This window comes from Thermobia domestica, chromosome 8 (genome assembly GCF_964235325.1).
Source record: "Thermobia domestica chromosome 8, izTheDome1.hap1.1, whole genome shotgun sequence".
In the NCBI taxonomy this organism is placed as follows: Eukaryota; Metazoa; Arthropoda; class Insecta; order Zygentoma; family Lepismatidae; genus Thermobia; species Thermobia domestica.
Window position 1 is genome coordinate 58,847,543 of NC_137461.1, and position 13,392 is coordinate 58,860,934.

At 36.2% G+C, this 13,392-nt stretch overlaps 1 long non-coding RNA gene across 4 annotated transcripts in view; it reads left to right on the forward strand.

The window, feature by feature from the left end:
* Positions 1-13,392, forward strand: part of LOC145692931 (uncharacterized) — a 1,320,660-nt gene that overhangs the window by 430,145 nt on the left and 877,123 nt on the right. The gene's annotated exons all lie outside the window — the stretch shown is intronic.

The window sequence follows — 13,392 nt, forward strand, 5'->3', positions numbered from 1 at the left end:
AAATGTTATGATACCTGACCCAAGCTCCAATATATTTCAATGAAAACTATTCTTCTACTCCTTATAGGCCTATGTGGAGAACTGCATATAGTGTAGCCAAACCCAAACTATCAGTTAACTCAGTATGATGTGTCTATTCCGTAGAAAATAGGAAAACACGATTTAGGGGTCGTTCAAAAATCTTGTGGCCCCTGATCCAAAAACTAATTTTTTTGCCAAAATTGCAGTATTTTGATGCGCTTTTTTTGTATCATTCCTAAAATTCTTGGCCAAAATCGCCATCTTTTGATCCATTTTTAGGATAATTCTTAAAATTCTTGTTTTATCATTTTGAATATATTTATGAGATTAGACATGTACAATAGCTAGCAAACGAAACTGCTCTTCCTTCTCTGATTTTTGAAATTCTACAATTTTTTTTAGCGTATAAGAAAAAAAGAAACACTCCAAAGCTTAGATAGGTATCAATCAATAGATTTCATAGAGTTCAATATAAATATATGGGTGAATGTAAATCCTCATGTGAATTTTCGAAAAAATCAAAATTATTTTCCTGTAGACTTAAAAATTGATACTGCACCATCTGTTAAGATGAAACTGATGTTAACACCAACATATCCTCATAGCAGAACATACGTACATACACCTAACAGTAATTCACATACTTTGAAAAGTGATACGTACATATACTTCTTGCAGTAATTCACATACTTCGAACAGTGACACACACATATCCCTAACAGTAATTCACATACTTTGAACAGTGACATCCATACTTCTAACAATAATTCACATACTTCGAACACGACACACATACTCGTAACAGTAATTTACATAGTTCGAACACTGATACACATAGTTCTAACAGTAATTCACATACTTTGAAAAGTAATACACAAATTCCTAACAGTAATTCACATACTTTGAAAAGTGACACATACTTCTGGCAGTAATTAACATACTTTGAAAAGTGACACACATACTTCTGGCAGTAATTCATATACTTCGAACAGTGACACACACATACTCCTAATAGTAATTCACATACTTTGAACAGTGACATTCATATTTCTAACAATAATTCACATACTTCGAACAGTGATACAAAAACTCCTAACAGTAATCCACACAGTTCGAACAATGATACACATAGTTCTAACAGTAATTCACATACTTTGAGCAATGACACACATACTGCTAACAGTATTTCACATAATTCGAACAGTGACATTATACTTTTAACAATAATTCACATACTTCGAACAATGACATTATACTTCTAACAATAATTTACATACTTCGAACAGAGATACACATAATTCTAACAATAATTCACATACTTCAAAGAGTGCACACATACTCTAACAGTAATTCAATAATATACTTCTGATAGTAGCACATAAATTCCTAACATAATTCATATACTTTGAACAGTAGCACACAAACTTCTAACAGTAATTCACATGCTTCAAAGAGTGACAAACTTCTCATACTTCGAACAGTGACATACATACTCCTAACAGTAATTCACATACTTGAAACAGTAACACATATACTCCTAACAGTAGTAATTCACATACTTCGAAAAGTGGCACATATACTTCCTAACAGCAATAATTCACATATTTCAAACAGTGACACACATATTCCTAACAGTAGTAATTCACATATTACGAACAGTGGCACACATACTCCTAACAGTAGTAATTCACATACTTCGAACAATAACACACACATACTCCTAACAGAAATGCACATACTTCGAACAATGACATATAAACTTCTAACAGTAATTAACATATTCGAACAGTGACACACATACTCCCAACAGTGACAAACATTCTACTTCTAACTTTGAAATGAGATGCTCACTTTCAATTCAGTATTTGAAAAGTCCAAAGGCTACGAGGGTTTCTACGCCAAGAAAATTCTTTAATTGGTCCAAAAGTATCATGTAAGCATGAAATATTTTGTTTCAAGGCGACTGTAGGCTACTATGTGCAGTAACTACTTACTACTTCGAATACAAGTCAACCAGCCATCTCCTCTCTCCCCTCCCTATCAGACAACTAAGTAAAAAGAAAAGGAAAGAAAGAAAAGAAAAGAAAAAATTTCTCGAACGAATAGCGCGCCTAATACATATCTGGGCCTCGCTGTTGAAGTCTGGTTCTGTGAGATAGACGGTTTAGAACTCTCGCTCTTCCTATCTCTCTCCTGAGCGAGAAAGAGAGAGAGAGGTTTCGTCTCAAAAGACTCCCAAAATTACTTTGAGGATAAGCTGGATTAGGCTTACGCGAAGGATTATAACGAAGACTGGTTGTTTTGGGACAGGGCAAAGAAGAATGAGACAGTCGAAACGAGAGAAAAGAGAAAAAAAGAAGCGAATGACATAAAAAGAGAACGTTTCCCTCTCTTCTTTTTTTCCCACCCCCTTTTGCACATGAGAAAGAACAATGATGGAAGAAAACGAACGAATTAGACAGACGGGCAAAGTGAGTGACTAGAGATGAGTCGAACAGAATATGGCTGTGGAAATCATTTCAAGATGGAAAACAGGGAAAAAGAGAGACAGAGAGAGAATTTTGACGATGAAGATTGGCTAGAAAGAAGAGAATGACAGAGGGGAAAGAGAGAGAGAGAAAAGAGAAAAACAGATGGAGTATAAAGAGTGACAGAAGGAAATGCTTCAAAATTAAACAGTGTTGCAAACTTCTATTCAGTTTCTGAAATAACAAGGTACTTATTAGTATTGGCATACGCTGCTAATTAAAATCGGAACACTAGGAAAGAAAGAGTTAGACGACAATATAAGAATTCATATTTCATATACAAATCTATTTATAATGTTGCTATGTGCGACTTTTTTTTTTTTTTTTAATTAAGTGAACATGCCATGCGTTAAGTGATGTCTTCGATAGGCTGCCAGTAACCTAATCCTAGTAACAAGAAAGTTTTCGGCCAATTAGCGCGTGCTTGGCTTTTTGGCTTTCTACGCTTGCACTTAAAATGCATGCTTTCGTACAATCTGCCTTTTGTTGCACTTGCAAGCGATGCTTTAGACACTTCGTAGAGTTTACAGTATCACTGGCCATTCATTGGCTATTGACTTGACTTTACTTGTAAAACGCTTACGTCAAGCTTGAGTGGAACATTGAATGCAAAGTTGCCTCCATGTAACTTCATTACTGGAATCCAGCTTGTGGTATGCTTGCACGTTTTCCACTCAAGCTGTATGAAGCTTGGCCGACTTGCAATTCAAGCTTACAGCAAGCGGTTTGCAAGCTGTCTCTGCTACTAAGGAATGGATTGCATCGTACAACTGTACAAAATAGTAGAACAAGGAATTAGAAACAAATGACAGTAAAGTACGTACATTTTAATGGCATACGCGAATCTTGGATGAGAAGAGTAGTGTGGGAGTTTGAGTGATTTTTCCAGGTAAAAGTGTGATGATATATAATCAGAGCAGTTAGCTTAGAGCATTCATAATACTGTGGCTCAGCACAGACCAATACATCTGTACTTAAATCGGTAGCTTTGTTCATTTTCCACAGCAGAGCTACTGTGCCCAATGTCTCGCAATTATTTTGAGCAGATTTGTTTTTATAACAATGAAGCACTAGGTAAAGTACACTCATATGAATAAATCTTTCCTCACTCTTTCTATGTCTATTTGGATGTCCTGGATGGATCATAAGATGGAAACTGCCTGAGTTCAGCTAGTTCTGACAGATCGCTGTTTATTTGTTTCAATTGTCCATCCAATTTCAGTTGACTATAATCCAATCTTGTTTAATATTTACTTCGACTAAATATATGAGAAATTTCTAGAACCCAGTTGTATCTCAGTGTTTCTTTATAAATAAAAACCGATGAGGGGTGAGAAGGTTCCAATTTTCTTCGGCCCTATTGGCAACTTCACGTTCCTAATTGAATATTGGAAGGAGATTGCTGATGTACGAGGGCTGATGATCCTCTCACGAGTAGTCTTTGGACTTGTATATCGATGCTGTGCAAGTTGCAATAATCAGAAAACACAGCTACATGGGGTTCGAATTGCATTCGATTTTCTTGCGAGAAAGATTGTCCAAATGCAGTGAATGTGCAAATGTGATCTCTTGGAAATTTGAAATTTCAAGATCTATCCTATTATTATTATTATTATTATTATTATTATTATTATTATTATTATTATTATTATTATTATTATTATTATTATTATTATTATTATTATTTACTGATTTCAAGGTTAGACTCCCACACCTTGGGAAATCTTATTCCTATTTCTTTCAGATTGTAAGACATAATTCTACCAAGTTTGGTTAAAATTGCTCCAGAAGTTCCAGAATTAGGCTAGAATATACATTCATACACCTACATCCAAAAAAATTCTAGCATAATTCTGGAACGTCTGGAGCAATTTCAACCAAACTTGATAGACTTATAACTTACAATTTGGAAGTATGTGTGTGTATACGAGCATAGCCTTCCTTGGCATTGCCCCCTGTATATTGTCAATCCAGTTGACATGTCCGTTCTTGCCTAAACTTGAGCTTAAATATCATCGGGATGTCACCTAGCAGCACAACAACTCCTAAACCTTTGAAACCTATGTATTCGACACTAATCTGGGTCATTTGAGACATTTTAATTTTACCCATTCTTCCACTGAACTTGGACTTTAACGCTATCGGGGGTGTGACTATTCATTTCAGAGATACGGAAAACTATGAATATGAACTAATATCGGCTATTTTAGCTGATTTTTACATTTCAATCCATTCCAATCTTCTAGAGATGCTAATGAGGGCTAAACGTGGCCTCAAATTGCATCAGGACTGTCCTTATTCGTCTCAGCGACCACGGAAATTATGAATTCAGTAATAATATAGGTAATTAAAAAAAAATATTTTACATTTCCCTGCTTTCCCATCCCTCTTAGGGATGCTAGGGTCTCACTCTTACTGAGAGCTGAACTTGGACTTAAACGCAACGGAACTGTCACCAATCAAATTCGGAACCCCAAAAACTATCGATAGGATACTAATATCAGTCGTTTTCGATTATTTTTACATTTCACCATACTCCTCATCGGTGGTATTGAAGGCTTAACTTGAACGGAATCGACAGTGTTATTATTCACCTCAGTGACCCCGAGAACTATGGATTCGACACTAATATCGGTCGTTTTCAAACATTAGTATTATATATCATCCCCCTAGATACACTAGAACATATACACATACATACATTAATGATGATTTTAGTGTCAAATTCATACATTTAAAAATGTACTTAGTTTTGTCATTAGTAAATTGAATGTAATTTTTTTTCTTTTGCTAAATCCGATATTTTTTTTTTAGATATTTAAGAAAAAAACAGCCCTAATCCCATCCACCGTCCGCCGACCCTCGACCCTAGAGGACCTTTAGTATATCTTTTAGGGCACTCCCCTCACAACTGTGCCAAATTTCAAAACAAGACGATTTATTTTTTTTTTTTCGTCTGTTAACTGTACTAAACTGGATGATTCTAAAAAGCAATTGAGAATTTTAATTTTGAACATTTCGTTGGAAAATTCTTCCACACCCCTCTCTCCTACAGTTCCGATTTTGTGTGTTGAGACTTCTCTCTGATTTAGTTCTTTAAAAGGACTTTAGGCCTTCTAAAGATGTAGAACTTAAGGCTGATTCACACACAGGGTGCCGTGATTATACCACGGCCGCAACCGTTCACACACCATGAAGTGCATGTCGTTCGCTGCTACTTTTCACACCATTTCCCAAGATGGGTCGCAAATAGTGAAACTTCGTGTTCGTGTGCTCCGAAGAAAACCGAAGGATCGCGGCTGACGAGCCGCGACCGGGCTGGTTTCTCTTCAAGGCGGCCTGCTGGGGCACGGCATCGGAACGGCACAGGCACACCACGTCATATGTGAAGTAGAAATGGACAACTCAATGAATTCTCAATGTCAAAGTAACTTTGTGGACCATTACATGGACGGGGCACGACATGGGAACGGTACACTATGTGTGAATTAACCTTTAACGGTGTGGTTGAGGTGGAAAAAAAATCAGCTGTAAAACACAGGAGAAATGGATAAAATATGATCAAACTTAAGACCAAATGACTGGTTTAGTCTACAAGCAAAGCTAAATTTCGGAATTTCTGAACTCACAAAGTGTAAGAAATTGTCTCAAACCAAAGCGGAAGATGTATAGTAACAGCTTACATTACAAGAAGTTGTAGACGAAATGGAGGAATGAAAATTTTCATCTCCGACCAGGCAGGTCAAGAACGAGGAGATAATAACGAGTGATCATCACACTCCCTGATCACATACTTAGATGAGTTGTACGTAGCAATGTTACTCTGGATAAACAGACAATGTACGTGAAGAATTCTGGATTGTTTCGCTTCTAGACGCTTACTAGGTATATCTTAATAGTACTGCATAAAACGTTTTTTTTTTCTGTCGTTTCTAGACACATACCCTAATACTACTACCATAAAACAGCTTCTTCGTTTCTAGACGCATATACCGTAATATTGCTGCATAAAAAATATTTCGTTTCTAGATACATACTTTAATAGTACTATCATAAGTAGTTCTTTTGTTTCTAGAATTATTTACCTTAATACTACTACATAAAATCTTCTTTCATTTCTACGCATGTGCCCTAATAATACTAACATATAAAGTTCATTCGTTTCTAGATGCAACATTTTTTTTAATTCTAGACACACATCCTACTACTGTTATCCAGTAGCGGATCTAACTTGGGGCCAGGGGGCCTACGCTCCCCAGTCTTTGGGTGACAAAAATAATTTAAGCTATTATTTATATATTTTTGAAAGTGTATAATGAACTCATGATATAGATTATACCTATCATAATAATAATAATAATTTCTTTCTACACGTATATATATATATATATATATATATATATATATATATATATATATATATATATATATATATATTACTATCATAAAAGATAATTTCGTTTCTAGATGTTCTGAGGAAAAAGAAATCGTTTTGTTGCATAATATCACAAGTGTATAAGATAACTATAGAGTCTGTTGTTGTTAGAATTGTTATATCTATTCACGGGAAGTAGAGAGGATCTCCAAATCAATATGTAATACCGATGGATGTCGCTAGGTGACGTTGATGACTTACTGGGTAGCTTGTTTGCATGTTGCGTAGCAGCACATCCGTATAACAGTTCCCCCCCCCTCTCTCTCTCTCACGTTCAAACCCCCGCAGTTATTTCTCCTCAGATACCCCTTCCACTACTACAACTATAGTCGCAAAAGTACGAAAACCCAACCCTTGTTTCGTTTCGCTCGCCGAACGCACAAACACACACAGATTCACGATGTGCATATAACATATATAAATGCTATGTTTTCCAGGGAACTCGAATTCACATCATTTTCAGGTTTGTTGCATGCAGAGTTATATTCGTGAAGAAACTTAATTTCATCGGACCACGGAGTATTGGGAATTGTGTAGGGAAATGACTCTCTACTCCCCCTCCCTTTACAATATAAAGGCTTCCCTTACCACCACCCACCTACCGCATTTACCACTATACAAGGAGGGGAGAAAGAACGGAGCTTCTGTTATAGATGTGACATACACATCGCACAACCTCACTGCGGTTTGCCACAAACTAAAACAGGACTAAATATCGAAACCAATTGAAAGAAAGACAGGAGAGAAAGAAAAAAGTTTTAGTTGGATTGGAAGGGGGTAACTGCCTCCTCTCCTCCTCCCATGATTATTTACCCTGATACTTCACTGAGCCTCCCCCGTACACCACTCCCGCGTACAAACCGCATCTACTTCCCTGGTACTTGAAGAGAAGGTGGAACGCGTATAAGAACCCTCGATAGCGAACTAAATTGGTAGCTTGTTGGCTGTGTCATAACCACATGTTCATCTTTTGATTGGCTGGGATTAGGCTGCGCGTCGGGCGCCCGCTCCACAGGCTTCTCGTCGGCGTTTCGTCATTCCCGCACTTCTGAACATTTTTTCGTTCGTTATTTTTTTACTGTTTTCTACAATCAAAAACAAGGCTTTAGAAAACACTGCAACATTTTTAATATTGCATTTTTGCAAATAAGACCATGGTTTCTACTCTATAAGGTGTATAATTTCTGAGAACAGTTTAGGTGCTCGCTTTTGCTCCGTGAGATGCCATACTCGAATTTTAACAGTTGATTTTTTGAGGTTTTTAACTGAACTATAACTGTCGATTAAAAGAGAAAATGAGTTTTAAACTCACTTCTCACAGAAAAGAAGTCTTAAGTAATATCCTGTCATCTAGACATTCCGTTGAAGCTTTGGAGTTGTTTTGGTTGCCTATACTAAAGGGGTTATTTATATCTGACGGAAAATATCCCAGCACCAAAATGAATTATAAACGTCATATTCATTTACCTGAAGTATGAGTTTGAAACAAATCGTAAGGCCTACAACATTGAGTACGCTCGTGTATCAGCATGAAGCAAACGGAAAACACGTTTCCACCGTGTAGCAGGTGTCTTCTAGAATTTAAGACTGCGGTAAGAATGAGTCGAATGTGTATTATCACGACGTTCAAGATGTTAAAAGACGCAGTAACTTGAAAGTATTGCTAGCAGGGGATCTTGTTATGGACGAACCCAGTCTACTGGAGACAAAGAAATTGACGCATTCGCAGGATGCTTGTTTTAATTATAGGGCCTTAGCAGCGAAAATTCCAGCCACTGTCAAATCAGATGTTATAATATGAACTACAATGAATCGTCTACAAGGGAATAACCTCATCTAAAGACGTCCTATAGTATGTTTGCCGCTGACACCTCACCATCGTCAAGTGTGCCTCTAGTGGTGTTGTGACAGAACACATTGGAGGACATAATAGTATTCTATGGTATTCAAGAATTAAAGGTTTTTCTCACTGGGAATTAGTTATCTATGTACGTATACACGACAAAAGAAACTGATCCAATCTGGTCTAATGCCAGCATGGATATCTCATTATCATAAAACTCTCGTTGTTCTAACATCATTTAGGAGAATATTTACACCGGTATGGTAATCAAACCGGTTTGGCAAGGGCATGCATTAAAGAATTACCGTGCTATCGTTCATGAAGCAGGTTTCGACAAGATAATATTCATCGCACTATAGTGTACCTCTACGAAATATAAATATATTAACTGGCCATCAAGATCAATAGATTCCTCGCCCATCGAGCATGTGGTGTACATAACAGCAGTTGCGGAGTGGTTTCCTCAACGTGCAACGATCAGACCATACAGGCGCACAAAGGAATCCGATACCTCTACGACCGTAGGAATGCACGAGTGCATGTGCATGTCTCCATTTGTAGAGATGACTGCAATGGTTACTGATATGGAAGACATTTAAATTGAATATAGGGCTGAGCGATTTGCAACGTTGCAACTGTGTCAATGTAATAAATAATCACAAAGAAATACTTACATCATTTTCATTTCCCTTGAACAGCGTTTCTCAACCTTTTCCCTGTGGGGCACACTAAAGTACGTTTCAAACTTTCGCGACATCCCTGCATGGTGACCTACATGCAAAAAAAAAAAAAAAAAGGAAAAAAGAAAAAAGAAAAAAGAAAAAGAAAAAATTGCGACGGGCGGCATCCTATAATCCTTCGTTAGAGCCGCAATCGAACTTCTTAAATATGCACAATAATTAAATAAGGAGCGATCGTGTTAGTTGTAAATTAATCCATCTTAAAAATTACAGAATTACGCAGAAACGTGCTCGGCGCGGGCTTGTTGATTGTTTAAAATTATATGATTCTTGTGACTTGAATCGGCAACAAAACACCAAGAATCGTGTTTATTGAAATTACTTTTGTGTGTCCAGTGTTTCTTTCCAAAGAAAAATGAGCAGTGTTGTAAGCAAACTTTCATGAGCTTTAAACTTGAAAGCCTAGTCTGAAATCAAGCCGATTGGCAATAATTTTTTATTTCCTTCTAAAGATAATTTCTTTGCGGAAGATCTTAGAAGACATTAAGAGTCGCGCGACACACTTGACATCTATTCGCAACACAGCGGTTGAGAACCGCAGCCCTAGAGTAAGTACTTTTCTTTTCATTCTTCGCCATTGTAGTTAGATTTCAGCAATTCTTTGTGTTATTCAGTCAAGTACTCAATGATTTTTTTTTTTTTTTTAGACAATGTTCCATAGCTCCATTTGCATAAGAACAAATCAAACTAAAAATTAACTGCAACAAACATATGATATGCAACTAGACTTATTTTTGTTGTGAAGGTTGGGTTGACATTGTCCATTTCCCATAGTTTAGAATAGATCTAATTTTTATAACTATTTTTCAGTTATTAGTTACATTGTACATAAAAATACATGAAACTATATTATGTAGCATTGTACGAGGAGTGACCAGAAAGTAAAGTTACAAACCATGCAGTGAAATGTGTATATATTATTTCATACAACCAATACAGTATACCCTCCTGGTAAAAAAATCTGTCCTTGTGTATTCAGTCACGTTATCATGAAGTGTTTCACTCTCTTGTCTGAAACGAAGCGACGGCTTTCCTAGGTGCTCCTTCAAGTGCGGGAATTTTATCGGTATATTTTTTTACTTGTTTAAAGTGTTTTTTAGACTCACCTTAATGTAAAAATACATTACGCATATAGACGATTTAACATATTTTGGGGGAGTAATTTTGTGGTTCATTGACGCTTACGGCATGGGGAACATACCTAGAATATACTAGGCACGTTCCCCAGGTACATGTTAGAAATGTGCTTAGGGGCGGACATAGACTGTGACTATCACTTGCCATCCATGTGATTTCTCTCTTAGAGGTACATAAGGTACATACTTGACACATTCCCATGTACCTGAGAGAACATGATTGACATATGCATGCTATGTAGATCTAATTGTGCTGGTAGGGTAGTAGTAATATATAGTATTAGTAATAGAGGTCTGCTCGGATATAAAATATCGCATTCGCATACGTACTGCATCCGCAACATCTCTATCCTCATCCACAACATTTCTATCCGCACTCGTATCCGCAGACAATGAGGTAGCAAATATATATAACTTACATATTCTATAATAGTCTATACCTATTGACAAGAGCAACAAAAGGCCAATTCATTCGTGTTATATCTTGTCCTTTTGCTGTCACTGAGTCATAAGCTTCAAACACACTTATTTTGATTTTACTTATTTTTCGACCGGTTTTAAAACTTTTAATTCAAAACAAACCTTTCTTAGTGCTCTTTCCACCATCATCACAAATTTCATAGCGTTTTTCTTTTCCTTTTTTTAGGTAGGGAAATATGTAGGAAACCATATCCGCAACTTTATCCGCTATCCGCACAGAGAATATACCCATTTTTAAGCGGATATACGCGGATATTCGCATCCGCACAGACCTCTAGTAATAGTAGTAGTATGTACAAAATCTGTTGTAGAGGATATTTATTTTTAAAACATCTTAGTGTCTGTGTATATTGGAGAGACTGCTCAGTTTTGACTGACTTTAACAAATTATGTGAGAGTTTCAATAAACATATATATCACTGTTTCAAAATGAAATTACTATTATGTAAAAAATCGTGGAACAAATATATACATATATTTATTTTACGTCGGGGTAGGATGGGGGAATTTTTTTCTCTTGTTGTTGATTGATTTTAAATCCAAGAAGTGGAAACAATTTAGAAGCTTCCAAAACTATGCGCCATATTGCATCAAAACTTTTTTTTTTTTTTTTTTTTTTTTTTTTTTTTTTTTTTTTTACCATGGACATCGTGAAATATACTGTTGTAAATTAATGGTGTTGCGGTATTTATCCTACATTAGAGAGGTAAATTCACCGTTCATTTCTGAGAATTTTTAATCCCAAAAAATCGATTTTTTTTTTTTTTTTGTAGAAAGATGTCGTGAAACTTTAAAATAATAAGGGGAAGGGGAGAAATAACCCAACATTTGCTCTTCCATGATTTTAGGTTTATCCAGAGGGAATAATACGTAAGCTTCAAAGAAAATATTTAGCATATTACATCAAAATCAAACACTTTTTTTAAAATAAAATTTTCGTTGAACATATTACTTAAATTTCCGAAAGCGGAGGAGGGGAAGATCCAGCTTTTAATTTTGGGGAGATTTTAACTCCAAGTTCTTTGGATAATCAGAATCTTCTTTTAAGACACTGTGCAACATGTTTTGTCGAAATCGGATAATTTTTGAGGCAGATTATCCTGCAAAAAAAAATCTTCGTAAGGAAATGTTCAAATATGCAAGATGAGGTTAATTTTTACCTGCGTAGTCTCCTTTATTCTTTGTGAATTGCAACCCCAAACACATAGGACCATTTCCGCATGTTGAAGAAAGGCACATATCTAGTTTCGTTAAAAATCAGATAAGTTTAATGATAGTTATCATGTCACAACAGACAGACAAATCCACAAATGTCAATCGAGTTGAATGGTAGAAACTTCGCTAACGCTTGCTTCAATAATACCTACAACTGGAGTATCTGCAAATACGCTTACTACTAAAATAACGATATATACTAGTTAAATACTAGTATATATAAAACCTGATTTCGGAGTACCCTTAATTCAGGTTGGTTGATTGAGCTGGGTCTTAGCGTCCCATTCAGCAACGAGACTATAAGGAGACATGGATCTACAACTTAACGTGGGATCCGAACCACATGAGCTCCCACCGGAAGTCGAGCAAGAGTCTTCCATTAGTTACAGGGGAATTCTATCCGTAGTTTAAGGTAATCTTTTGGAATATTGTGTTTTAAATATATACATATTAGGCTTTCTAGATTGATTATTTAATTATTACGGCAATATTGATTATTTAAATATACGGCAAATACGGCATATCCGCAACAGGCATATCCGCATATATATACAGGGGCGGATCCAAGGAGGGGCTATAGAGGCTATAGTCCCCCTTAACACTCAGGTATACACTTGATAAAATGGGCTTTAATCCTGCTTTCCACTGGATAAAGCGGCAAACTATGGTTTAGCCCTCCCTGGTTTATAATATACATTAATACTAACTTATATCAGATTACCATTACCCATTAGTTTTACGGTTAAAAGAACTCCGGCTTCATTATAGCAGAAACAAAGGAAAGCACTTGGTTCTTAGTCTATACCAAATAAGTCCAGGAAGAGTTAGTAAATCCTACTTTTCCAAAATCTTGTATCGTGCTATATTTTTATCTACTCTTTGGCCTACCAGGGACTCTTACACAATTGCTGTTCAACTAGAACTGTATAGTCCCCTTAACGAGTTTTACATATCAGTGATGTGTGTTTTTATCCTAGATATCTGTAAGATATCT